The sequence below is a fragment of the Drosophila subobscura genome, chromosome J (genome assembly GCF_008121235.1).
Source record: "Drosophila subobscura isolate 14011-0131.10 chromosome J, UCBerk_Dsub_1.0, whole genome shotgun sequence".
NCBI lineage: Eukaryota > Metazoa > Arthropoda > Insecta > Diptera > Drosophilidae > Drosophila > Drosophila subobscura.
In genome coordinates, this window is record NC_048532.1 from 3,243,118 (window position 1) to 3,269,852 (window position 26,735).

The 26,735-nt window shown below is 45.7% G+C and overlaps 1 protein-coding gene across 4 annotated transcripts in view; it reads right to left on the minus strand.

Moving 5' to 3' along the window:
- LOC117895635 (palmitoyltransferase app) overlaps positions 1-26,735 on the minus strand; it is a 61,656-nt gene that overhangs the window by 15,913 nt on the left and 19,008 nt on the right. For all 4 annotated transcript variants that reach the window (XM_034803394.1, XM_034803393.1, XM_034803392.1 and 1 more), the window contains exon 3: positions 16,377-16,410. The gene's annotated coding sequence lies outside the window, so the exon portion shown is untranslated. The remainder of the gene's footprint in view (positions 1-16,376; positions 16,411-26,735) is intronic.

The following is a 26,735-nucleotide window of genomic DNA, read 5'->3' on the forward strand; positions in this document are numbered from 1 at the left end:
GATGCGAGAGAGCTCGTAAAACGAAGCTGTTATCGTGGCCAAACAGAAGCGTCGGATGGCAACAAACTAGCAAACAGCACGGCACGGCACGGGATACAGGGATACAGAGACACGGTAGAGCCTCCTCCTGCTCCTCAGCATAGCCCCATCCATTTTTCCCATTTGCGTTAATTAGCCACATGCCATCCCATTAAGGGCTTCGCTTCCAGACTCCTGGGGAGATGCCGCGGCTCGAAATGTTTATGCAAATCGTGTTGCAATTATAGCGGCAAGGAGGCAATGACTGCTCCAATATACTGGGATGCGAGACTATTGCCTGCATTTAGCATCAAAGCATGGAATGCTTTGAGCAATTAATATTAACATCAGCAGCAAACGAATCCAAACAGCTGATGACATGCGCCGAGAAGTGGCAATTAAAGTGGCACAGCAGACACACTCCAAACACACTCCTGAATGGGAGGGAGGAGGCCCCTTCTGGCAGTCTCTGGCTGTTCAATAAACTCGTAAATTGCATGAAATGACGCAAAGTTCCCAGTAACAATATCAACAAAAGTGGCAGTGCCAGTGCCATCATCAGCAGTAGCAACAGCAGCAGCAGTGGCAGGTTCTATGGCTAAACAATAACCATAAAGTAGCGACAACAACAGCAGCAGCAACGACAAACGAGGCAACTTTGAAGTGTGCCACTCAACGCAAATATGTAAATAAATGGCCACTTACGGCAATTCAATAGAGAGATCGCGGGGTGCGAGGGCACTATGGCCCCGGAGAGGGTCTGCCTGCTGCAGGACTGGCAACGAAACGAGTGAAAGGGGAAAACCTCCTGTCGTATGCCCCATAGAATATGCCAATTAAATGTTTATTAATATAATAAAAAGCAAGACAATAGCACAGGGCCCAGTTGGCACATGTTGGCATTATTTAACAAGTGAAGAGTCACTTTCGACTATAGAATACCCTGAACTCGGGAAATATGGTATACGTAATGGTATACGATTTCAATGTATTTTGGTATATCGGTAGATAATGTACATAAATAAAAATGTCTAAATCCAGCTTAAGCTTCTTACTTCCTATCTTGGCACAAGCCATGGTGCTGAGCGTTAAATTCTCATCTGGCTTCCACAACCGAACCGAACAAACGTCAGCGGTTCAGATGCTAGTAATGATAACTGAAATAAGATTGCCAAGTACCCAGAGAGGAAATTTAATAATTGTCTGCAAAAAAGACAGATCATAAATAAAGGAAAAAAAGGCTCAAAAAAAAAAACTTCCTATCTTCCATATTCATATATATCAGATATTCACGTCGTAAGAAACGATTGATTTGGTTGTCAAATCAAGCACACATTGAATAAAAGTTACTTGGCTTCACTTGGATCATACCCAATGCAGTTCACTGATCTAATGCTGAGAATATATGTACATATATGTAAATATATATATCTTGTTGAGGGTTGCGCCGATACAATCCATCATACCCTTTTAATTACAAAAATTAATGGGTATACAAATATGTATATTCCCACACACACAAACGCGCACACATTAGTTGCATACACAATTAAAGACAGAGAGAGAGAGAGAAAGAGCGAGTGTGAAAGTGAGAGAGATCGACTCTAGCCGACACTTGGTATTGTAAATTGTGGGCTGCTGCGATGGTGGCCTGGCGTGGCGTAAACGTATTTTGTAATACATCAACCTCTTAAACAGTGTTGTGTATGCTGCTGCTAGCAGCGTAACCGCTGACGCTGAAGCTGCCACTGGCGCGCCTGTTGTGGAACTGCTACAACCCGCATGTCCCCTCCGATCCCGCGCTCGTTACTCATACGCATGCATGGCGAGCACACTCAGCACTCAGGCGGGGCGGTGGCAAACACTCACTCGACACATGGCAAGTGCACCCGCAACCATGCGTGCCACTCGGCGTGGCGTGGCCAGACTTGAGTCATGTTGAGTCTGGGTCCTTCCCTCACCCTGGCCCCGACTTAGCCTCAACTCGGATCATTCATTTACACAACACGCCCACACATTCAGCAAACAAGAAAACAAACAAAACCAGCACCAGCCGACACAGACACATCCTAGTATTCATCTGAATGTGTCGGCCTGCATATGAATAGTGAGTGCGAGAAGAGCTCGCACACACGCACACGTGGACGTATTAGTTAATGCCGATGCCAAGTGTTCGTCCAGTATCCCAACACTGGGAGGGAGGATGTCGCTGTGGCCACAATATCAGCCATTGCGAGCCTACAATTGTCATTTGAACTCTCCAAATAACAATGGGGAACGGGACGAGGAGGAGGATGTAATCGATGTTAGGCCATCAGTAAATCGTTTGAATTGCAGAGCTACAAGGCTACGGACACTGACTCTTATTCGACTCTATCTACGATCTCTCTTCTCTTACTTCTGTGCTTCTGTCCCTGCTGCTACTCTGCTTCCACTTATGTTATGTTACTCCGCTGTTATTATACCCGGTACTCTAAGAGTAAATAAGGTATATTGTATTTCTGGGCAAAAAAATGTAACACACAGAAGGAAGCGTTTCCGACCCCGATCCTATTCTTGATCAGCATCAATAGCCGATTTAGCCATGTCTGTCTGTCCGTCCGTCTTCTTGAGCGCCTGGTTCTCAGAGACTATAGAAGCTAGAGCCACCAAATTTTGCATCTAGATGGCTGTATGCTCTCACTGCTACAAGTGTATTTTAAAATTTCGCCGCGCGGTATCTGCGGTATCCACAGTTTTGAAGAAAAAAGAAATCTAAAACGCCATTCCGTAGGGAATGATAATATCTATCAGATCCGATTGGATCATTATTATAGCCAGAATGAAGAAAATAATTTCAGTGGCTGCGCCCACCCCGTCCAGCAGCTTTTGTGTTTTTTGCACATTCTCTCATCCACACTCTGCTTCTGCATTGTGCGGCCTCTGCCTCTGCAGTACCTCTGCAGTGTGCGGCTCTTGGGGAGGGGGGCGAGCCAAAAGGGCGTGTTGGCGTGAGAAGCTATGTAGATGTAGATGACAGATGTAGAAAAAATGTAAAATTTGAAGAAAACCACTAAGGTACAGATGTTGTACTGAGTACCGGGTATAACAGTTGTGACGCGTGATGCTGGTATTTTGCGCTTAGTGCTACTTTGATTCTTTGCTCTTTGCTTCTTACATTTTTACAGGTTACCCTAGCCGATAATTATGGAATAATCTATTAAAATTAGCTTACATTTTCCCGTATTAAGGCCAACTAACAAGTTTTTCTTGATTTACTAGAAGCAAACGATAAAGTTGCTGATATTTTATGAAAAAATAAGTGGAAATACATGGTGGGTCCTATTTTATCTGCACCTTACTCTGGCTCTTCTTTTCCTTCAATCTAAGGTTGGATGCTGGAGTATTTTGAAAAACAAACACACGACAAACTAATTGTCCACACATCCAAAGTGGAGACCAAGAGGAGCCGTTAAAAGCGGAGTAATATCGCGGCACGGTACGGCAACAACATATGTACATATTTGCAGCGTTTGCTGTTGCCGTTACAGCTAGACGAGCATTTCCTCAAACAACCGACATGGCGTCCATTTGCGTTATGGCAACAAAGCGAATCGCACACACACACTCGTAACGTGTTTGTTTTTGCTTTCGCCTTTGCTTTTGCTGCCGTCATATTCACACACTTCGGAGTAGGCGCCCGTCAAAAGAGCGCCGTGGATGTGACTGTGGAACGGCAGCGTAGCCATCAGACATTTGGCCCACGATGCTACGCCATTTTATTACAAAACAGAAGAGAATAAAACCGAACCGCTGAAATGTGAGTTTTCTGCGCTGTTCGAGTGTGTGGGGCAGTAACTGTTGTTAATCTTTGGCCATTGTTTTGCTTTAATTTATAAATTCCTGTCCATTTGGCCCATGCCATCTCTTGTTTGTCTATTTGCCATCCGCTGGTTTTTTGTGTACTCTTCCTCAGTCCATGCCTGTGTGTGTGTGCTTTCATTTTGTTGATTGGTTTTCCGTTTCTATTTCCATTTCAGTTTTCATTTCTGTTTCAGTTTCGAGTTTGCTTTGCTTTCTGTGGGTAGAAACTGTCTAGAACTATTTCTGCTGATGGACTGACTGATTCAGCATTTAGTTTTTATTTGTTCTACTTCCCCTCCCATGCAACATTGAGGCACGACGAAATTAATTGTCGTTTGTCAAGCCATTTTCAAAGTTTTTTCAGATGCAACAACGCTGTGTGCTGCACGGGGAAATGCTGATCCCTAAGAGCACAAGATTAATGAATGAATGGAAATGAGGTGACAAAGTTATTAAAGCAATCACTGAAACGGCTATCAGATGATCTCTTTAGAGACTCCAATAATTCCTCTGCAAATGGAATATTGATTATCCAAAGTGTAAGCACTTTATTCATGGCCAAATAATAGAAATAAATCTTTACAGTAACCAATTTAAGGCGGACCCAAAGCACGAGCCATGGAAAACATATTTTCCACCCGCATTCCTTTCAACACAGAAAAGGCCTCGCCCCACAGAAGCCGAAAAAAAAAACTGCTTATGATGTATAAATGGGAAACATTTTCACGATAAGAAAACGGCACAAAACAGACTCCCAGAACCCAAACCGAAAAACGATTTATATTATGTACAAATGTTTATTCAGCCCCGAATCGAACCAAAATCGAGGAGAACCCTCCTTTATCTCGGGCACGCCCATCTGTTTTTGGTGCGAATCCATGCTATTTTCCCCGGGATTATTGCTTATTGAGGGAGATTTTATTTATCTTCGATTTCGCATCGCTCGAATGCTTCTGCAGAGGCAGCGGACCGAGTCCCCTGAGGGCTACTTTGGTGGCAAATTTGAATTATGCCTCAATTGAATTCCAATCTAAAAATCAATGAATAGGGAACCACTAAACACCGGTCGACAAAATGACAGCCCAAACCATCATTTTTGTTCTGCTCCTATAATCAAGAGGCATTTTTTACATTCCTAATACACAGAGGAACAAGAGCTAGGACAGTGCCTGGGCTGGGCCCCAAAAAGTGTGCTACAGAAAATTGCCAAAATCAAAATTGCAACAGACGTGACCCTCGTCCTCTCACTCTCACTCTCCATCTGTGATACTCCGTGCCTCTTTCCTTCCCTCTCAATCCTTTTCCTCCATTCTGCTTGACACAAATTGAGTACGACACGAAAAACTGCCAAACATTTCAATAAAGTTGCGCAGCGGCAACGTCGACAGCTCGCCATAAGATTGCCAAACGCAGATTGTTTAGAAATTTAGTTTTATGAGCGCTGATGCACTCTCACACAGACAGACACTAAGCCAGACACAGATGGAGATGCAGACACAGACGCGGACACAGCCACAGACACAGTCATGGACAAAATGACAGAAACATCTGTCCCCGGTTTAGGGGGCACGAACATGAGGGGAACTGCACCACCACCAACTGTGACCAAACATCAGGCGCTATTTGTCAAGGGTTCTTCTCTCCCTTGTAAGTCCGGGGCGATTGTTCGTTTTGCTGGCTGCCAGTTTGTCGGATTGTTGGACCTGCTGCTTGATGGTACCTCGTGCGGCACACACACACACAAAGCCGGAACATGGAGCATGTGCATCGGACAGAGGAGCGGAGCCTTTTGTCCGGCAACTTGTTGTTGACAGCTTTTGTTTTCCGGCTTCAACATCAGCAACATCTGAATTTTGCGGGTGGCACCGCAACTGCCACAATATTCCCCCAGTAATGAAATATTTCACAACGTTTAGAAAGAGATAGTCGCAATGGAAATGGGACGTTTAAACGACTACGAATCTTATCATTTTTGCCATTTTCCTTACCAAACCTTGCTGGTATTTTACAATGCAGCTTACACGTGCTTCTTGTGGTTATTAGCATTCATCTCTTTTGTCCCGATTGTAGCTTGAAATTGCTATATCTCAAGACTAGAGCAGTGGAGCCTGCCACCCAGCTGAACCACCAGCCATAACTTACGACGGGAATGTCAGGAAATTAGGCGTTGCTTATGGGGCAGCTTAGAATAAATGAGCGCCCGATTTGTGTTGCCATTTGCTTGATTGAGCCCGTGAACGAGTCAGGAGTCAGGTTGTTCGCTGCATGCGGCGGCGACTATCCCTGACATGATTTATGACCTAGCACCAGTCAGAGGTCGAAGCGCCAGGAAGGAGTATAGGAGCGACATATAGGCAGCTAATTTTCCTAAACGGGCGACGGTATGGCCGCCTGACCCAAAGCTCCTCATCCTCGATATCTACTTTTGCGGGTCGGGCAGTCAGCCAGGCAGCTGTCGAGTGGCAAGTGAAAGCCACTCACGTTTAACCAATTTTGACACGCGCCGCACTTTCTCACTCACATAGATACTCGCACACTCTCACAAACACACACACAGACATATCCCCGGAATAAACAAACACAACATAGCGCTGAAATTGCTCAAATGTGCGGGGCATCAAACAGTTCCATCCCCATAGGGGAAGAGAGTGGCATGGGGCATGCAACCGAGCAGACAACACAAAAAAAGGGCAACTCTTTGGAGCGAGCTCCATTTGTTGGGGATGCTGACGGCTGCCGGCTGCTGTTGCTCGACCCGCTTTTTGCGCGAAATTCGCGCAATAAAATTGTACAACAAAGTGGCAACACTCAAAAATCTATTGTTTTCGGTGGAATTTTGGAGGCACGACTAGAAGTATACCCTATTTTGATTGAAGAATTTATAGCTCAAATGATTTCTACATATGTATCTGCCTACGCCCATACATATTTTTATGTTCATAATATTACCATCGTGTCAACATACGAGTAAAATATCAGTAGGCATTAAAACTCTTTCGAAATATTGTATTATCCATTCTATCCACTGTCTGATTAGTGGGATTTAAGGGCTCTATGGCTAGCTCTGAGGACTCTGGAACCCATCCGAGTTCTTAAATCGCATGAGAAAATGTCTCAGTTTAAATGCAACTAAACACAAATCGTAACAGGCAACTTGAAATGCCATGAATTCCTTTATTCCATTGAATACTTCATCTTATCTATTTTTCTTATCTATGTTTTTTATACTCGTAAGCATTATGTATAAAGAATACCCCAATCAACGTGGCACTTACAAAAGAAATGCATATTTTGGCATTTCTGGCATTCTCCTTCACAAAGGAAGATGGAGATGTAGATGGACTTCCACCTGCTTATCTACATTTTATTTATGCATACTTATACGCAGATAGATGATTTTTTCCATGTGTAAGTACAGCTTCCAAAAATATTGGGCATACCCCCCGAGACAGACAGTGGAATATAGGAAGGGTACACAACAGGGAGAAGGAAAATGAGGAAAAAGAAGAAAAAGCACTGGATCTGAGTTTTTTTTTCCCTGTGCACAGATGAGTCAAAGGAAAATGTATGAAAAAGAAAACTCTTACTCTTATTTTTTTCGTCATGTTGTTTGTTGGTATTGTGGGTTTCCATTGCTTTGTGCGGGATCTGCGTTTAGACGGCAAGGACGGGGACGGGGACAGGGGCAAACCACTTCGTTAAACTCATGAAAATCACTTAACGGCAGCATGCACGTACAAAACGAAGGGGAAAATGTGCGAGTTGGAGGACAGAGGGACACTGGACTAGGACTAGGAGTAGGAAGCCATTTTCCCTTTGACTGACGCTGATGTGAAAAGCCAAAAAGGTGCGCCCCGACAGCTGGTGGCAGGCAGAGCTTAAACAGCAAATTGATTTAGCGCGTGCAAGCGGAAACAGCTGTTCCCTGGAATCCCCCCCAACCATTCGCACTGCCACTCCACTTGGTGGTTGGAGGCGCCACCAGAAAAGGTTAGCAATGAAATGAGATTAATGCAAGACCACAGGCCGCGCAGACGATGCAAAAAGAGCAGAGCACACGCAAACAGACAGAAAACTCCGCATACTTTACGCCGCCAGAGTACGGTAGAGGGAGGAAACACTCAGCCAAACAAACAGAGCAAAGAGGAGGTCCCTCTCATTGGAGAAGGACGATGCGACCCACTGGCATGGAAAATGCAATTTATTATGCAAAATGAAAAACAGAAGGGGGTGGAGCGGCAAAAAGAGTACGCCAGAGATCATGGTAGACATTGGACAGAGGAGCACACTCTCGAGGAGGCCCTCGCTGTCTGTCTCGGCGCACACAAAGCGCGTTATTATTGTAGGACCAACAATAACAGCGAGGACTACAGCCACGGATATAAACATAATTCAATTTTTATTTAATTTCGCACAACAAACACAATAAATTCCGGTCGACTGCACCACCACCACCACCAAGTCCGTTCCTCATTCCCATCCAACTGGTTGGAGTTCTGCCAAACGCGTTGTGCTGCATACTCCAAGGCGTCGCCGCTTTTCGTCCCTTCCGCGGCAAGCCAATCAGGAGGCGCTGGCCTGCCCACCCCCCGTTCTGTGAATGAAATTGAAGCAACACCACCACGAGCAGATCCCACTGCAAATGTCGGTGGCCACAATCTGTTGACTCATTTGTGTGCGCAGGAATGGCGACGACCCCACAGTCACAGGCGAAGCGACTGATGTGGGCGCAGAGCAAAGAGTGGCCACTGGCTGCACTCGAGCCTTTTCTGTCCCATGGTAGACACAGACACAGGGATTCCGTTTGTTCACACAATGCGGTTTGAGGAGCAGCACAGAGTGCTCCCAGAGTCGGAGTGCCGGACTGGCGGAGTGTCACTGGCAGTGAAATTGGCGACCCCAACTTTTGCCTTTTTGGTCATTTTGCGGTGTAACACATGACATTTTGGCGTCGAGACGCCAAAGGATTGAGGATTGATCCAGCTAGTTGGCAGGGACTTTAAAGGAGGGATGCCAGCGTGGAGGCGACAATAAAAATGTATCCCAAAGCATTTCTCACCCAGGTTTCGACCTTTCATCAAAGGTTTACTTTACGAGACATATAAATGCCTGCAAATCGGTTACAATTGTAAAACTTTACTTTGGCACTTTTGCACTTTGGCGAAATGTCTCAAATCTGCACCCGCAACAGAGTTTGTATCATCCATTAACCGTATGTACTCCATTAAGTACTCAAATTATACATTAAAGAACTCTTTGGTTGGGTGGGGTTAAAACGCTAAACAGAACAAGCCCCCCATTGTAGCCTAAAAATTGCTCTCTATTTCCCAACACAGTTGACCCTCCATAGCCCCCTTTAAATATCATCAAATCATTAGATTAATACATTTTAGGGGCAAAAGTCGAAGCTTCGCTAATTGCCAAAAGCCCCATCAAGAGCCTCAATCCTCCCAAAGGACATGAAATATTTACACGTCAAAGAGTCGGCCGCGTGTCAAGCCTTTTGCGAAATGTTCACAATACACGCAAAGGGCGACACAGACACTGACATAATGGAACCGTACCGAACCGACCTAACGGCATGGCTGGATGGGGTTTGTTTATTTTTGGCACGTTTATAAGGCCATCATCAGAAAAGGTTTAGGTCAGGCCCTAAATATGGAGGGAGTCTCGGTCTCCCACCCTTTCTCTAAACAGTCTCTTTGTTGGATTAGGTCGCATTTTGCATAATTATTTCGAATTTGGGCTCCCAAGTACTTGGCGGGTTCGAAGGGGACATTGCGCACTTGCCGCTCAGGACCGCGGCTATTTATGCATAAGCACGCGCCTTTGACATCGAAATTTCGTTAGCGGCAAAAGTCGAAAAGTGGTGCGGAAATTGGGCCAAAGTTAAATGTTTGGCATTGGTCGTTGCAATCCTTTCTGACCACAAGCCACTGCCACACACGCACACAGAACGTCTAAATAAATTGCTGTCATTTGAAAAATTTCCCCAAGGTGGGGCGAATGTTTAAAGCACTACGTATGCCCGTCCATATGTCCGTCCGTCCCTCTGTCCGTTCGAGTGTGTTGACTTGAGCTTAAAATCAAACCATTTGTCAGCAGGCAGCATGAGACAGTAGGACTCCTGCTGCAAGGCCTTCCAGGGGGACAGAGGGAAAGGTAGGGACAGAGGCAAGTTCCAGACAAGACAGCGTTGCATGTTTTACACATTTACACATACACACACACACACTGTGGACATACTCTTGGGGGGATTGTCCATGTATTTGTGTGACGCATGGTTGCAGCTTGGTTGCACGGCCTCTCCCGGCTAGGGCTACGGCAACTGCTGCCTGCACTTTAACCGCAACATACGAGTGCAATATTTCAAGCATGATTTCTTATACGGATTATTCCCACGATGGTCACTCCTCCTCCTCCTCTTCTTCTTCCTCATCCTGACACTGCCACTGCCACACCACACCACTTTGACCCTCAAACAACGCAGGGCGATGCGCTGCAGCAACCTCGCCGCTGTGCCACTCCGACTCCGGCTCTGGGTCAAAGCGAAAGTGGCACATTTTGGGTGGAAATTTTGTTGGAGATATCTAGGTTACTGTGACAGAGTCGTTGTAGCTGCAGCAGCAGCAGCAGCAGCAGAAACAGCGGCAGAATCAGCAGCTGTTGTTTTTCATGCAGTTGTTGTTATTGTTTTGGGCCTTGCAGCATGGCCTACAACGCACACAAACACATACAGAAAGACACGCACACATACGGGCAGACCCAAATAAACATTTCAGGCGGCCCTCTACTCGGACTCACGTGAGGCAGCAGCAGCCAGCAGCCATGAAGCTCTCGAAGACCCCGGTAGCATCCACTGAACTTGTGCACCATTTTTATTGCCGCGTTGCCGTTGCCTGCGCCATTGTTTTGTCTGTCTCTCCCTCCTTCCCTTATTTCCACTCTCCATCCATCGGCGTCCTCTGCCCTTCTCGTTTGCTATTTGTTTTTCATCCTTGTTGATGTTTTTACTTTCATAGGGATCCACCCCCCTCTGTCGCCCATCACTGCCCAGCCCAGCTTTTCCTGGTTATCTGCTTACGCTCTTACGTGCTCCTCCTCCTGTTGTTTCCTGTTGGTGCCTGCCCCAACTTTCGCTGCACGGATTTTTTGTTTATCCGAAGCACTTAACTCTTTGCTTCGGGGGCCGCAGAGCAGCAAGCAGCAGCCCAGGAAGAACTTTAAGATAAACTTCTGCCCAGGCCAACTTCTTAAACCAATTAATTGCAATTTCATGTGTAATTAATTTGAGAGCTTCACAACGTGTTCCCAGCTAGAGTTTCTCTTTCAAGTGATTTTCTTTTCTTTGCGGCCGTCAGCCGATAGCATGTCAAAACACAAGCAGGGATTTCAAGAAAATAGGATAACTTATGTTTAACATATGGTTTGGTACTCGTATCAAAATGATGTACATACTACATACATACATACATATATCATTTTTACAGTTAGGTAAATTTACATCTATTAACTCCTGCCACGAGCGAAAGAACATATTTCAGTCCACCGGCCACCCCTAAAGGGAAGAACGGATTCATTACATCGAATATGCCCATCTGGCCTTTTAGTTTTTATTGAACTCAATAATTTTCTAAATTATCGAAATAAAAGAAATTAAATAAAACATAAAATTGAATTCTTCTCGATTAGTAGGCATTAAAATTGTATGAAATTAAATGAAATTATTCCACTCCTAACCAAATGATGAGGGACGTGTGAAACGCTTTTTACGCGTCACAACTTTTATACCCGGTACTCAGTAGTACATCTGTACCTAGCGGTTTCCATCTACATTACTTTTCACTCCAACACGCTGTTTTAGCTCGCTAGGAGATCAGGAAGGCCTACGACACGCTGTCCAATTGGCTGCATCCGAATGAGAGCGAAACGGGCAAGGAAGCGGAGTTCATTCTGCTGACCACAGCCTACCGTTCCCTCATCGATGAAGGGTGCCAGCGGAACTACCAACAACATGGCCATCCAGACGGCGCGCGGTTCGTGACTCTGGGCGTTGCTCGATCGGCCAGATTGGCACAGTTCCACAATTGGGCCACACAGAGGCTACAATTCATTGCACAATGGCTGAAGATCAAATTTATAAAGAGTCAATATGTTAATTAAAGTTTCATTGTTGCATTTTCCTGCTCTTTGACACTTGCTTTTTCAATAAGACCTCTGACTCTGCTCTCCCCTGCAGAGTTCCCTGACCCACTTTTTGGGGGTAAATTGCCAATCGAATTTCCCTCTAATTTGCCATCAATTTCCAATTTCCCCGATTCCTGCAGAGCACCAGCAGCACCACTCGGGGCAACTCATTAAAAAGTGAAAACCGAATGTCACTAAGCGAAATTAATCCGAATTCGTGCACGGGTCCGCACACGAGGGGAGAGGGGAGTTCCTGTGTGGACTTCCGCCGCATATAAGCCATAAGCCAGTGTCCTGGCTACGACAGTACGTGTGTCCGTGTGCCTTTGGCTCGTTGACCGGAAAGCGGTTCATAAATTGGGTCATTTGCCGTAGAGCAAGCAGAGAAAGTCACTTGCACTTTCACTTTCAATAGCAGGTCGCTTGCATAGAAGTCACGTAGCGCCGCGTGGCAGTCTCATGGTTATTTCGGGGGGTGCGGGTGGCTATAATTTTGCTTTAACCTTATAAATTGGAAGATTGGAGGGCGGACAGGCGGATGGACAGACAGGCTGCCTCGATGCCATAATTTTGCAAACTTGCGTGCCACCAAAGCGACAGCCAAATGACACCACCAGCTGGAGCAGGCAGCAGGCAGGACGATGTCCGTGCATCCGCCAGCAAGCCATTCGGAACCAAGAATCGGCTCTCTCTCTCTCTCTTTCTCTGGGTGTGTGTGTGTGCCCCTTCCTCTTGGCCAAACAACAAGTAAAACTGACAAAGTGGCAGCCAGGGCACTTCCTTTTGTTTAAGCTACCCCGACACTGTCGGATGCTGTGGGTTGTGGGTGTTGCATGCATCTCTCTTTCTCGTTATAAATTGACCGCATTATTTTGCTCAATTTAACTTGAGCTTGCAGCAGGGGCAGTGCCAGAATGAAGAGAGTGGCTGGCAGGCAGGGAGGTAAAGTTTTCAACTTGATATCTCATAAGTGTGCAAGGCTGCCCCAGCGTTTCCGCTTTCGTTTCCTTTCCGCTGCTCCGTTAGAGGCAGGGTCAACCCCATCTCCACTCTATTGCCACTCCAGTTTCCTTTCCACTGGCATTCCGCGGCTATCAGCGTTCCAGCCTTCGCTTTCTCTTTCGTTTGGCATAATTTTTTTATTAGGTCACACCAGCACCAACCACTGCAGCCTACCACACAGCACACACACAGACATTCAAGATAAGTTGGGGTCATCACTCGATGCATGTTGCATGCGCCTTATTTGGGGGGATTGGGTGCAGAGTGCTGAACATTTTCGCAGCACTTTAATAGCCGAAAGTATTTAATTGCATTTTTTATGGCCCCCGCAAACGGCCTTGCCTCGCAACGGATGCGAGGAGTTTATTAAATAAATGTCCATAAAAAAATGGATGATATTCGAGGAGCACTTGGCGGGGCGGCACGGGACAGGGACAGGGACTGGGCAGGGGCAGGCGCAGAAATCGCATAATTACATCTGGAGAACACTTGATACGAAAGCAAACCTGATGCCGCGGCTGCTGTCGTTGACGGCAGGGCACAAAACTCATTAAGGAAAATACGCGATGGACAACTTATGGAAAAGAGGGGACTTTGGAGCACACTTCAGGCCCCCATTCAGGCCATTAATTCTGGAGCAGACCAGCAGACCTTTCGGGACTAAGCCTCGACCTAACTAAAATTAAACGAAGAGGTCACTCAATAGAGCCCTGCATCGAGGGGGTGAAGGAAAAATCAATGGGAGTAATGTCTGGAGGCTGCTGCTGCTGCTGCTGCTGCACTGCTCCCTTCGACAAATGAAGTTCGTTGCAAGTAAGGCCGAGGATTACTGCGGCCCAGTGTCGAGTTACAACCCGGAGCACGCCCTCATAAATGGGGAGGGACCCAAAGAGCAACAAGCGGCATCAGGCAGCCCACGGACAAGGGATGGAGATACCCTCGGCATTCATACCCTAGCTTGTAAGCAGTTTTTCATATTCATCCTTTGGCCAGGACTTCTCTCTCTCTCTCGCTCGCTTTATTGGTCGCCGCATAATGAAAATGCAAGCGGCAAAGAAAAATTTTTAGCCACAGCAGCAGCAGAGAGCCCTGCCCAAAGTTTTTAATATAATTTGGAATTAGCCAGAGTGGCAGATGGCCCTGTCCCCTCTCTCTCTCTCTCTCTCTCTTTCTGGAAGGGCCGCACGGCAGCGGGCGTCCTGCGGGCTCTGTAGCAGCGCTCCTTTGTTGCCTATACGCAGCGTGGGGCATATTTCGAGTCGAAAGAACTAAAGTTTGTACCACATTGTACCACAGATTGTCATGTGAAAATTAAAAGTGCAGACCCTGCTCCTCATAAATAACCATGCAAAAGTCCCCCAAGGAACTCTTCATTTCAGAGTTCGGAGAATGCAAATCAAGTTCAACCCTTGGCCTATGCATTGATTACATCCTCAACGATATCCTGTGCCGACTGGATCTTGTCTCTAGCCTAGTCCGCCCTCCGGTCCATCATCCTGCCAGAGTCGAAAAACAGAAAAACTTGCTACGACTTTTCTGTTAAGTCGCATAACTTTGCATAAATATGAAGCTATTCAACAGAACTCCACAAAGCTCAAAAACAGCATAAAAACATTACACAAAACTGCCCTGATACCCGCCCCCAAAGAGCGGCGAAGCCCACCCCACACCGGGGACCACCCGCATCCACCGAGTTACCCAATGTCAGCGTCAGCAAGGACTACAAAAACCGTAAAACTATTGTACGCACATAGAAATGTATGTATGAATGTATATATACATATGTATGCATAGATTGCGGGTCCGGGAATCCCATTTCATTTATTATATTAGCGACAGCGACACAGCCACAAAACTATACCAAGTGGAAGTTCAAACAAGAATTGGATTGCCGTTCGGAAAGGGTGACTATGAGAATACCCTGTAAAACCTTTAAGCCATCCTCCTGAATCCAAGCATCTCCAATGCTATAAATACATTGCAAAGTGGAAATCTTGTAGTATTCGGATATGTCGGAGAGGACAGAGTCTACAGAGTCTTCAAGCATTAGCATTTCTGATTTTCTGATGCCTCAGTCGCAAAGCAAATTGAATATACACTGCTCCCCTCTGCCAGTGCCCCACTTAAGGGGCAGCATAAAACTATGCAACGTCCCAATGACAGCGTCAACTTTTCCGATGACTGCAAAACTTTAACAGATTTGCATAAATTAAACCCAAGTAAACAAAACGTAGCAAAACCAAACGAGGAACAGAGGCAGGGGCCACCAGCCACAGGAGCACAAGCAAAGGCAGAGGCAGGAGGCCTCTAGTAGGAGTCTCCATCCCTCCCACAGTCATTCATTTAACTGTCAATGCCGTTGTTATGCTGTGGTTGTGGCCACGGCTGCCTCGGTCTGCCTCTGGATTTGCAGACGGGACGCCGGCTGCTCGCTGAGAATTTATGAATTCATGGCGATCTTATGTGTAAGTACGTATAAATTTAATATATTTTTATGATTTTTTATGGACCCACATCTTGTGGAAATGGGCTTTAATTTATGCTTCCATTGTTTTTGCTACCGCTGAGGGCTGGAGCTCAGGCGACATTTGGGGAGTTTTTCAACGACGACTACGATAAACTTCGATAAACTTCCTCGACACAAACTATATTGTTGTCGATGTATGTAAGTCCTTCGCTTTTTTTGTTGTTGTACTGAAAAGTGTTTTGTCCCCCCTCACACACTCACATATGCCTGTGTGAGCGAGCTGCAGCGGGAAAATACTTCATTTTATCAGACGCGGGACGAGATTCGAGTGTCATCGTCAATATGCTCCTCATCTGCGACGCGACTGTGGTTGACATGAGAGCGAACGAGTGAGCTTTCGGATACCAGGATCCGTGGGTTATTTAGTTCATTGGCCGCCAAAGCCTCCCGACACTCCAAAGCCACTCTACCCGCCCTCTACAGTCCGGGAGCCATGTCACATGTCGAGAGTCGTCCAACAGAATGTTTGCTAATGCTTCTGCTTCTGCTGCTGCTGCCACTGCTGTTGTTGTTGACGCTTGGTTATGGATTTATGGATTTACGACACTTTTGGTCGTTGCGGTTGTCAGTTTTCGGGTAAAAGTTATATTTTGCCACTGGGTTACAGTTGTGTCAGGTCAGGTCGGGGGTCAGGTCTCCTGAACGTGCTCCTTCTCGACTAATCGGCCCTGCCCTGGGGACAGATTAGATCCGACTCCGTGTGTGTAGTGTGTCTCGTGTCTCGGATACTGTTGGAGGTTGTTGAAATTCGACACGTCTGAGCAGCCCCAAATAGAAATGGTTTGGGGATAAGGCTTACCTTGAGTCCGTCCGCTCGCGGTCTGCTCGCTGAACTGCAAATAGAGACAAGAGCAAAAAGAGTTTCCAGATAATTAATGATCGGAACGTGACATCAGCGAAGGAGGGTACTAGTGTAGTATATCATTTATCATGGAAATATTTCACAAAGAATTCCGTGCGCGTTTCCGCCCAAATGTTATGCTATTAATTCCGTGGCCCTGGACATGCGGAAACGGTGCGCTCTTCACCAATATTAATAATGCAACAGCTGGGCCGGGAGTCGGAGCACCACAGTATTTGTCAATAATACCCTAAAACCAATTATTTTCCTATGGAAAAACTATTAAATTACGTAATCGTAAGCGTTGGGAGTGGAAGGCGGGTGGAAGCAATCGAAGGACGTGGACTGAGTGTTGATGGTAATTCAAGCAGAAAATGCAATTAAATCAAAAATACATTTATGCGCATCCTCTAAACGGACACACACTGCAGTGCACTGGCACTCCCGCTTGACACACAGAACATACACATGCAAACATCCATATATATGTATGTACATATGTAGTATTTATGGATGTTTATTTGGATTTCATAAATTTCACGCTTTAATTCTCGTATCATACCCTGTGGTTGTAGAATATAGTGCATCTGGGTATATTAGTTATCTACGTATGCATCTATGTACATATGTACATACATGTACACATTCCCAGCAGCGAACTCAGTTTTTATTTTTGCTTGCTCTTTCTTATTCACTTGCACACATTTACAATCAGCGCATTTATCTACTGACCAACAAATTATACTAAATATACTGGTAAGTGATCTCCTGTCCGAATAGTGCAGGGTATCCTGTGGTCTTATTATTTTCGCTATGAAATTACACTTGGTAGCCGTTTCCCTGCCTGGCGCTGAATTAATGAAAAAGCGAGAAATCACTGCAAATTCAATGAACCCAACATGGAATCGAGTACAGCAAAAGGGGCAAAGAGAGGGGCTCTGCGGCAGGACGGGACACAACAGAACCGAGCTCTTGCAGCGCGCTGCGCAGACAGTATGCCATGTGTCCTGTCTACTGTATGCTGGATTTGTATCTGTATCTTTTATGTGTGCAACGTCATGGTTACTCAACCATGCCCGACGGCCTGTCGTTGACGGGCAGCAGTCATAAGCCGCCGACCCAGTGTGGCACCAGTCGCCAGCCATTCAGCCATTCAGCCGACGCCATTTATTCATTCACTCTCCTCACATGTTTACTGCGAAAATATTTACATTGCTGGCGTATAAAAACTGCATAAATGTGATTACATTTTCATTGGCTTTTATGCCTCGTAAACCATCCCACGTTTCGGACAAGGGAATGGGCAAAAGGGTAGCTGAGTGGGAAGGGGCTTTCCGCAGTAGTCATGTAATTCGATTGCGATTTCAATTAGCGTAAAATGCACAGCAAAATTACGGACAGGACATCCCATACAATACGTAACGAACAACAAACATTGAGAGTTCAACTGACTCCACGAAGTAGGCAGCAGCCTACATCCAGTGTATGGCTGACAATGTGTCATATCCACTGATGTGACATAGAAAGTTAAGCCTCGTCCGGCCACAGAGTGCTATTCAATTAATAGCCAACTATCGATCAACTCTCGGATTGTTGGGAAATTGTTTGTCAGCTTACAGAATCAGATATCAGGATAACAGTATAACAGGATGTCAGGATATCAGGAATCGCCTGACAGGGAAAGCTCTCGGTGTCTCTTAACTAATATACCAGTAATTAAGCACTTCCGCAAGCAAATTGGATTTTAATTGAAGAGCATCGAGCGCTCTCTCGTCGACCCTCCGCCTTGGGTTTGGAGTTTGCAACACAATGGAGTAACGTCCCGTTCCTTTAATTGGCATTTAATTGACTGGCGGAAACTTTCGCCGAGACATTTGTTTATAAGCCGCACACACAGGAAACAAGAAGATAGAGACGAGAGACGAGAGACGAGGTGGTAGCACAATACAAGCACTTATAAGATCATTACGAATTGATGCTCCACCACCCAACCACTAGTCCGTCCTGCGCCAGCAGGAAGATGCAGGCAGACAGCTCAGTCGCGCTTACGGCACCCAAGGAGCCAACAGGACGCCATCTCCCACTTCAGTGAAAATCCGCTATGGTAAATGTTATCTCTGCAAACATTTGACAATCAAAAATGCTCAAGCCATTGTTTAAAATAAAAATCGAGCAGCAGTGGAAGGATAGCCACGAACCGTGGTGACACAGCTGTGATCCTGGAAGGTAAAATCTTTCAGATGTCTTTTAGATAAAGAAAAAAATAGTTTTCTGAACCGGTTTGTGAGGCAAACTTTTTGGGCAAGCATATGAAATATTTTAAAACAATAAGAGAATCTACTCAGTTGTATGGCGTATCCACTGTGCAACGGCGTCAAAAAATGACTGTGAGTGCCACCGCCACCTTCTTGGAGGACAATGGCAGCAAGGGAATGGGAATGGTAGAGACAACAAATGGCACAGAAGCAGTCGATGGCATCCTCGAGGCGGCGGCATCCTCCTCCTGCTCCTCCAGACGAGGCGAGGTTAAGTTGACAAGAGAATGAGATTGCATTCTGCCATTCTGTCGCTGTCTCTGCTGCCCGAGTTCAATTCATTTCCACTTGAGCAAATGCACGTCTTCTAGATGTCGCTACTTTTGGCCATAGCCAAAGGATACGCCTGCTATACCAGCAAAAGTAGCTGCAAAATGCCGCCCCGGGGGTGCACCTACAACTGGGAATCGAGTCGAGTAGAGAGCTCCTGCTGCTCCTGCTCCTGTCGAATGTTTTGCCTTGAAAGCGTTCAGCTCTTATCCCCGCTTGTTTGTTCAAGATTTGGCTGCTGCAGTGTGTGTGTGTGCTGCAAGTGCTGCAGCATCATCAAATTTCGGTTGGGACAGGCACGAGTGGGGGAGTGCAGTAGCGTGGGAGTGGAGCAGCGAGGGGCCTCAAGGATTGTCACCCTGCTGTTGACACTGTTGACATTTTACAGTAATGAAAGTGATTATTGTCAAGGGTCGTCGACAAACAGTTCCTGAAGAGAGTCCTTTCCTACTGCTAGAACTCTTTCTCTTTCTCGCTCTCTGGCCATCCGGCTTGGCCTTTAGGGCACTACGCCATTATTTCGGCTAACCACGTTTCCAATTTGCAAAATGCTCTTATAACACAACGACGAAGACTCCGACGAGGAGGAGTACTAATCATACAATCCGACGCCTGCGATGCGGAGGCAATCTCGCGAGAAGGAGAGGGCGGAGACTAAGAGGAAAGGCTGTGCTGTCTGGCCTGTCTGTCAGGTTTCATTTGAAAAATGCGCTCATCTGGTTCCGTATGCACTTCACCTGGCAGGTGGCAGGGGCACGTGGCAGAGAGACTGTCATTTGGCCGTGCCAAAATCGTAAAGGCTGAAATTTAGGTTAATTGATAATTGATAAAAGCCGCTGCCTGCCTTCGCTCCTCTCTGTTGTGTGTCTGTCTCAGTGTGTGTGTGCGACTCGACTTAAACTTTGGCCCGTGAATATTTAAGGGGAAGCATGGCACTCACTGCAACTGCGGCGGGGCAATGAAAATTAGCAAAGCGCTTCAATACTCGTAGTCGTTTCGAGTGGAGGGGGAATAGGACTTTGCCACTGAATGAGGTCACAACAGTTGATCCATAAACGTCCCACCCCATTCTGCCCTCTCAAATGAACACGCAAAGGCCACGCACACAAATCATTAATAATGCACACACGACATCACAACGTACAACCGACAGTGACTAGCAAATTAATTGATGTAACTATTTAAGGCTCTACTTTGACACCGAGGGAATCGAGCCCATGCGCTGGGCAATTTCTCCGGAACTCAGAGCCATTATCCATCATTTTGTAAATGCCTCAAGTCAAAATAGTCGTGTACATTGCGGAAATGTCTGTGGCAAGGAATCTCCCACACGCAAGCATAACCAGAGTCCGATACTCGACACTCGACAATGTTCCCTTATTTGTGGTTTGAACTGACAGACACAAGCAAAGGAGCAAGGTGGAGGCGGAAGTCTCTGCTAAGATGGGGAATACTTGCGGTGAAATGAGACTCCCCCAGGCCATCGATGGGAGATTGAGCTCAAGAAACTGAATGAAATTAATAATACATTTCAGTCCGGCCAACTGCCGCCAAATGGCATATGCTTTTTGGCTTTGACAACAGATAAAATTTAACAAAGGGATTCCCCGGACTTCAAAATACATATAGACATTCGTGTGGGATTAAACGAGAATTTACAATTTAAGTTATGTGGCCAGGATATTTCGTTAGTTATGCATAGCATTGCATGTCCCCTGTCCCTCTGGCTCACCTGTGCTGACAAATTTATCAAAATCAACAACTAAGTTCAATCCGAGTATAGGTTGCTTTGTCTTTGCGTGCTCCTTTGTGCCTTTATCAACATTAATCCTGTGTACAATATATACAGTCATCCCATAAAATGATCTTAACTCAAAGGGAATTGCAGATAAATCTTTTTAAAAGCTAAATCTTTCCTTGAGCTAAACAATTAATTTGAAATAGATAGAATATAATATTATAATTTCGATAATAATGATCTGAACCGATCTTAATTCGAGGATCTGATAGATGTGGCCATTCCCTACGCAACTGAGTTTTAGTTTTCTCTTATCTTCAAAATTTAATTGTTGGAGATTCTTGCCCTTTGAAATTTTGAAATACTCTTGTAGCAGTGTGAGCATGGATGCAAAACTTGGGTGTCTTATCTGCTATGGTCTCTGAGTACTAGGCGCTCATCAGGACGGACAGACAGACGAACGGACGGACAGACAGAAATAGCTATTTCGAATATTTCGACCACATATACAATATTCCGTATTCACTCTTCGAGTACCAGGTATAGGAAACACTCCTAAGCGCAAACATATATCATACATTCCGTTTTAAATAAAACCAAATAAAATATAAGCATTCATAAATGAGCAGCATAAATATAAAATATTTTATGAATAAATAACAACTTTTTTTTACTGTGCTCCATTTTTAATCTTTATACAAAAATGAGTTGTCAAAGCTCACGATTTTTCGCTTATTTTATTCTTATAGTTTGCAACTCAAATAATCTTAATTATGTCTAATTGTTCACTCGGAATAACTCTCAGTATACCATCATGCGATACAAATGCAATTGAAATTGTGTCTCGTGCTGAACTGAAACGAACATGCATGTGTATGTATTCACACTGGCAGAAGGCGGCAGGGCTGTATTTCCGTCCAGGAGTAAATCAGGACGTGCTACACATAAACTGCATTAGGCGCCTGCAGTTGGATGACAGTTGGCAGAGCCGCCCCCAAAGCGTTTGTCCTGCAATCAGCTGCAACGTGGCTAATGGCCAGGCTTTTAAATGTTATACGCTGTCTGTGTGGCCCCTCTCGTCGGTATGGCCTGTCCGTATGTCCCGCTCGTCGGAGTCAACAGAGTTGGCTTTCAAAACAATCGAGTGACGACACGGAAAATTAGTTTACGCAACCACTGCCAAGAGGCAGCCAGCAGAAGAACCTAGGGTCCTCAAGGAAGGGGCACTGAGCAGGGGACTCTGGCCAATAAAGAAGCACGTGAAGGAGAAGCTGTGCTAAGTCAACTCGATGCCAGTCAATCAGGCGGAAGGCACAAGGCAGAAGGAGCAGTCGAAGGAAGGTCCAAAGCCGTGCCACTAAAACTTTGCCAGCTCACGTGTGTGTATGTTGGCAGTACCCTGCAGTCCTGTGATGTGTGTGTTGGTGGCAGGGGACAATGCCAAGAGAGTGGCAACTTCTGACGGGGCAGCTGCTGCTCCAATTGTTGGCACTAACTTGCCATCGTTCGTTGTTGCTTCGTGCCTCTTGCCCCGTACATCGGTGCCATTCATGTGGATTTTCTTTATATTTTCACTCTTTTTGTTGAGCTCTTTTCCCTCGTTTTATTTTTCACTTTTCCTTTGAAACAAAATTGTTTTTCTTAGCTGTTGCTGCCGCACCAACACGCACTTGCAACTTGCACCAGTGAAGAGAGCAGGGTCGCGTCCCATGCCCTGCATCCCCTTGCAAAAGTCACTTAATTGAGTGCAAAGCTGGGGGAGATGCAGTACGCGGATTTAACTTTTCAAAACTTGAATTGATTCAAAACTTTCTTTGTTCGCCGGAGCTCATAATGGATAAAGAAAGGAGGGAGGAGGGTATGATGGAGGATTGACGGAGGATGAAGCCAACGAGCCCTGCTATTGACAGACTTCTCTTTTAGCCAAGTTGATTAATGTCGGGCCACTGCGCAAATTATGAAAGTAGGGACCGGAACAGACGGACGGAGAGCCAGAGAACGAGAGCCAGAACCTGGTCCAGTATCAGAATCAGAGCCAGAACCGGCCCAAGTTGCCATTTCATTGTGCTTACATATTTTTTAATGGCTGACTAATTAGCAAACTGCCATCGCATTTAGCCTGTCTCCACCGGATAAAGTATTCTCCCCTACTCCGGCGTAAACGTAACTCTCAGCAGACTCCAGAGTTAAGAGATATTTCAGGCTAATAGCCGCACAGGCGGACTCTGGAATTTATGGTTATTTGGCACATACACACAGTGCCTCACACACAGCACACTGCCAGAGTGCAACCGCTTCTGTGTGTCTGTTCCTGTGTTTTTGTGTGTGAGAGAGACCGTGTACTGACAACCGGAAAATATATCGATGTACAAATTAAAAAGCAACCGGAACGAACGAGCGACTGGAGCGACTGGAAGGACTGAAGCGAGGCACGAGGCGAGGCACTGATCTGCAGCTGAAAAGGATGCCGAGTGCAGGCCAGAAAATAAACTAAAAATAGAACTAAGGCAAGTGGAAAATTGGCTTCGAGTCGAATACTATGACTAAAAGATACCCTAAGAAAATGTCTATTTATTTTCTCTAGACTCCGAGATATTCCAAAGTGACAGCTTTCTTTGGCCTATTCCACGCGTCAACAATATACCCTTCCACCCCACGATTTCGGGGAAACACTCTGGGAAGAGCGGACGAGGGACAAAGGAGGCAAATCGCGTGTTATTTAATTTTCCTCTATAAATTTCTGCTGTAGCAAATAGAAATGAACTTACTCCTACTCGAGTTCGTGGCAGGAGCCGGGGATTGGTTGCGGGTTTGGGTTAGGAGTTCAAGTCCGCAAATGAACAAACTGGCAAAAGCAAAAGCAGTTTGTGGTCAACTTCATGGCGGTTCCCGCAGTTGGGACACAAATGTTGGGGTGCATAGCAAATTGGTCTAACCAGCTACTGGCCATTGAAATTGGAATTGCTTGTCGATGGCTAATCAAATGGCTGACCCGACTCTCGAGTGTGCAAGTGGATATTCGATACTAGACTACTGAATAGGTACATAGGTGTGGATGTGTGTCGAGTGGATTATGGTCAAGTGCTGGCTGAGAGCTTGACTCATTAACAGCTTCTCTGACACGCACAGAGAATTGCTTCTAGACAGGTCAACGATAAATTACAAGGCAATCAATAAACAAAAGGTCACATTTATTCGTTCCATATACCTCTTTTACACACATCTTTCAAGGAATACTTAAAGCTTATCAACTTGAATAGATTATTTCTCTAGTTTCATGCCATTAAAGAACCCAACCCATTCCCTTTAACGCATTCCATAAGTTAATTATTGTGATAACATGAGGCTTACACGTTTTCCCTTTTGCCTGAATGTTTTTAGACAATGTTTTCGTGAAAATTGGAAACCCACTCAGTTTCAAGGGTTCAGTGGTACACAAGGGTGTATAAATAAAGAAACAGTCGTCAGGCCCACTTTGTTCGTAAGGTAAATAAAATTCTTGAAAACATAGCATCCCATTATGCTGCTGCTTCTCCGAGCACGAGTGGGAACAGGGTGAGGAAGTATTACATTGGCCTGCAGCAAAACATAAATGTCCTTGTTGCGGTCGGCGGTCAGCATCGGAAACTTTTTGCAACGGAGCTGCAGCGCTGCCCACTGAAACAGGGGGCATGGCACGGCACTACGGGGCAGGTCATTGCAGGCACTTGGCTGTAAATCACAGCGGACACTGCAGCAGCACCAGAAATTGGCCAGGGCCTGTCTTTCCCGCCTCTGCTACCTTGGCCAAAGGCATAGGCAAAGGCAGCACCATGCCTGCAGCAGCAGCAGCAATTTCCTGGCCAAGGTTAAAGTTATAAATTATGGCTGGCTGGCTGGCTGGCTGGCGGGCTGGCTCACCCGATGTCTTCTCTTCTACTCTGAGCTGCGCAAAGTTCGCTTCTTGCCCTCCCCCCCTGGAAGTACATATAACTTGGTTATTGGTAGCAAACGTTGCGTTAATAAAATCTGGCTAAAACACGTAAAAGTCATTGGCACGGTGGCTTCTCCTCCACCCATATGCCGCGGCACCAACTGTTCAAACATTATCTTGGCTTATTTTGCACTTACACACACTTACTCCTTCTCCCTCTGCCGCCAACCATCTCCTAGACTGGCAAAATCAAGTTTACAAAAGTATCTTAAATCTGCATGTTAACTCAATGTGCGTTGGTTAGCCGCAGTGCCTGCCGCCTACAGACAACAAAAAACAGGCAACAGAGCAGTCGGCTTGGGCAGAGGCAGGATCCAGGCAGGGCAGGCTGGCAAAGTTTTTGGGGAAATTGAGCAATAAACTTTTCGCGTACCCCAAACCATTTCCCTACAAGCATACATGGGAGCCTTCTGCCCCTGCTGTGACTGTTGCACGGTAGTTTTACACCGTACGTTGTTATTATTTCTTGATTGCTAAATGATGGGATTCGCATGGAAACCTAATTTCCAATAACTTTACAATAATTCAAATTATTGTATTTCCAAGAATAAAGGAAGCGTCGTGTTATATCTGATCATATTTTAGAATTTATATTATTTTAGAATCTTGTCAATTCATTATATGGGATCCGTGGGATTCAAAACATTTTATAAATCGCTAAATTTCCTTGACGGGCTTCACATTTAAGTATAATTGAAAGGTAATCAAATGAAGCTCTGCAAAATGTTGCGTTTCATATAAGTTTTTATTCACACCGAAATCTCGTGTGAGGCACAAATATTCAAGGACAGACTGTTTCCTTGAAGAAAGGAAATTAAATATGTCTTCAGATCATTTGGAATCGCGTCTGTGAATGCCCCCGCATATTTTTCAAGAAGTGTGGAAGTAGCATGGAAAAGTTATACTTTAAGCCGCAGCTTAAAGAGGCGTGACTGTTTCTTTCACTCATGGTGTGGCAGCAGCGGCGGCAGGAAGGTGGCACCAGTCAGTGCCAGATGTGAGAGTTCCCTTAGCCAGGGCCAAGGAAAGTGGGAAAATAATGAACGAAATATGCAAATATTGCGGTTTAATTAACTTTCGTATCAAATGATTTTAATTGTTGGACCACCTGGCGTATGAGCTATGGCGATGATGACAGTACGCCTGCTATGTTCATGATGATGCTCTGCTGCTGATGATAATGGAATGCCAAAGTCAATTATAAAAATGGCCTGATAAACTGTTGAAAATTGCGCACACGTTGCGTGCACCCAGCCACCCTTCCTCCAACGCACCCTCCCACGCACAATGGACTGGAGATGAGTGACTGAGTCGTCCATAAATTATTCAACAACAAAATACTTAACAAGCCATTCGCTGGCATGAAGCAAACAACAGCAAGACACTCGTCGGCAGCGTCTCAGCAGCGGCTGAATGACGCCACTTGGAAAACTCACAACCTAATTTCCAGCAGAGTGAAAAGTGCTGCTGCTGCCTCAAGAGCTGCAGCATTCAAACGGAGGGAAAAGTAATTTCACTCATTTAATAAGACACAAAAAAGTGCAGCACTGACTGACAGACGGACGGAGGAAGGAAGGTAGGCATGGCAGGAGCCAACAACAGAGGCAGCGTCAAGGGCGACAGATGATGATGAAAATTGCTCTGCTCCACTGAGCTGAGGAGCCATGGAGCTGTGCTGTGGTGCCGCTGAGTGTAAAGTGTAAGTGTAACCACAAAATGGCAAATGCCAGACGCCAGAGCTACGTGAGAGAGCGACGTTTCGGAGGAAATTAAATTGAAATGAGACGCGTTGCCGCGTGCGGAAACGAAAGCAAAGGAAAGCTACATGGCGGGGACGAGCGGGCCGGGGAACGCGCGCTCTACAAGTTGTTAAGACTATGGCAACAAACAAGGGCCATGCAGGCGCCACAAGAATCAGCAGCAGCAAGAGTGCAGAATAACAAGCCACAGTACGCCGCTGGAAGGCAGGCAGCCCAAAAGGAATTAAAAATGGCGCAGCCCGGCAGGCGGAAATTAAGTTT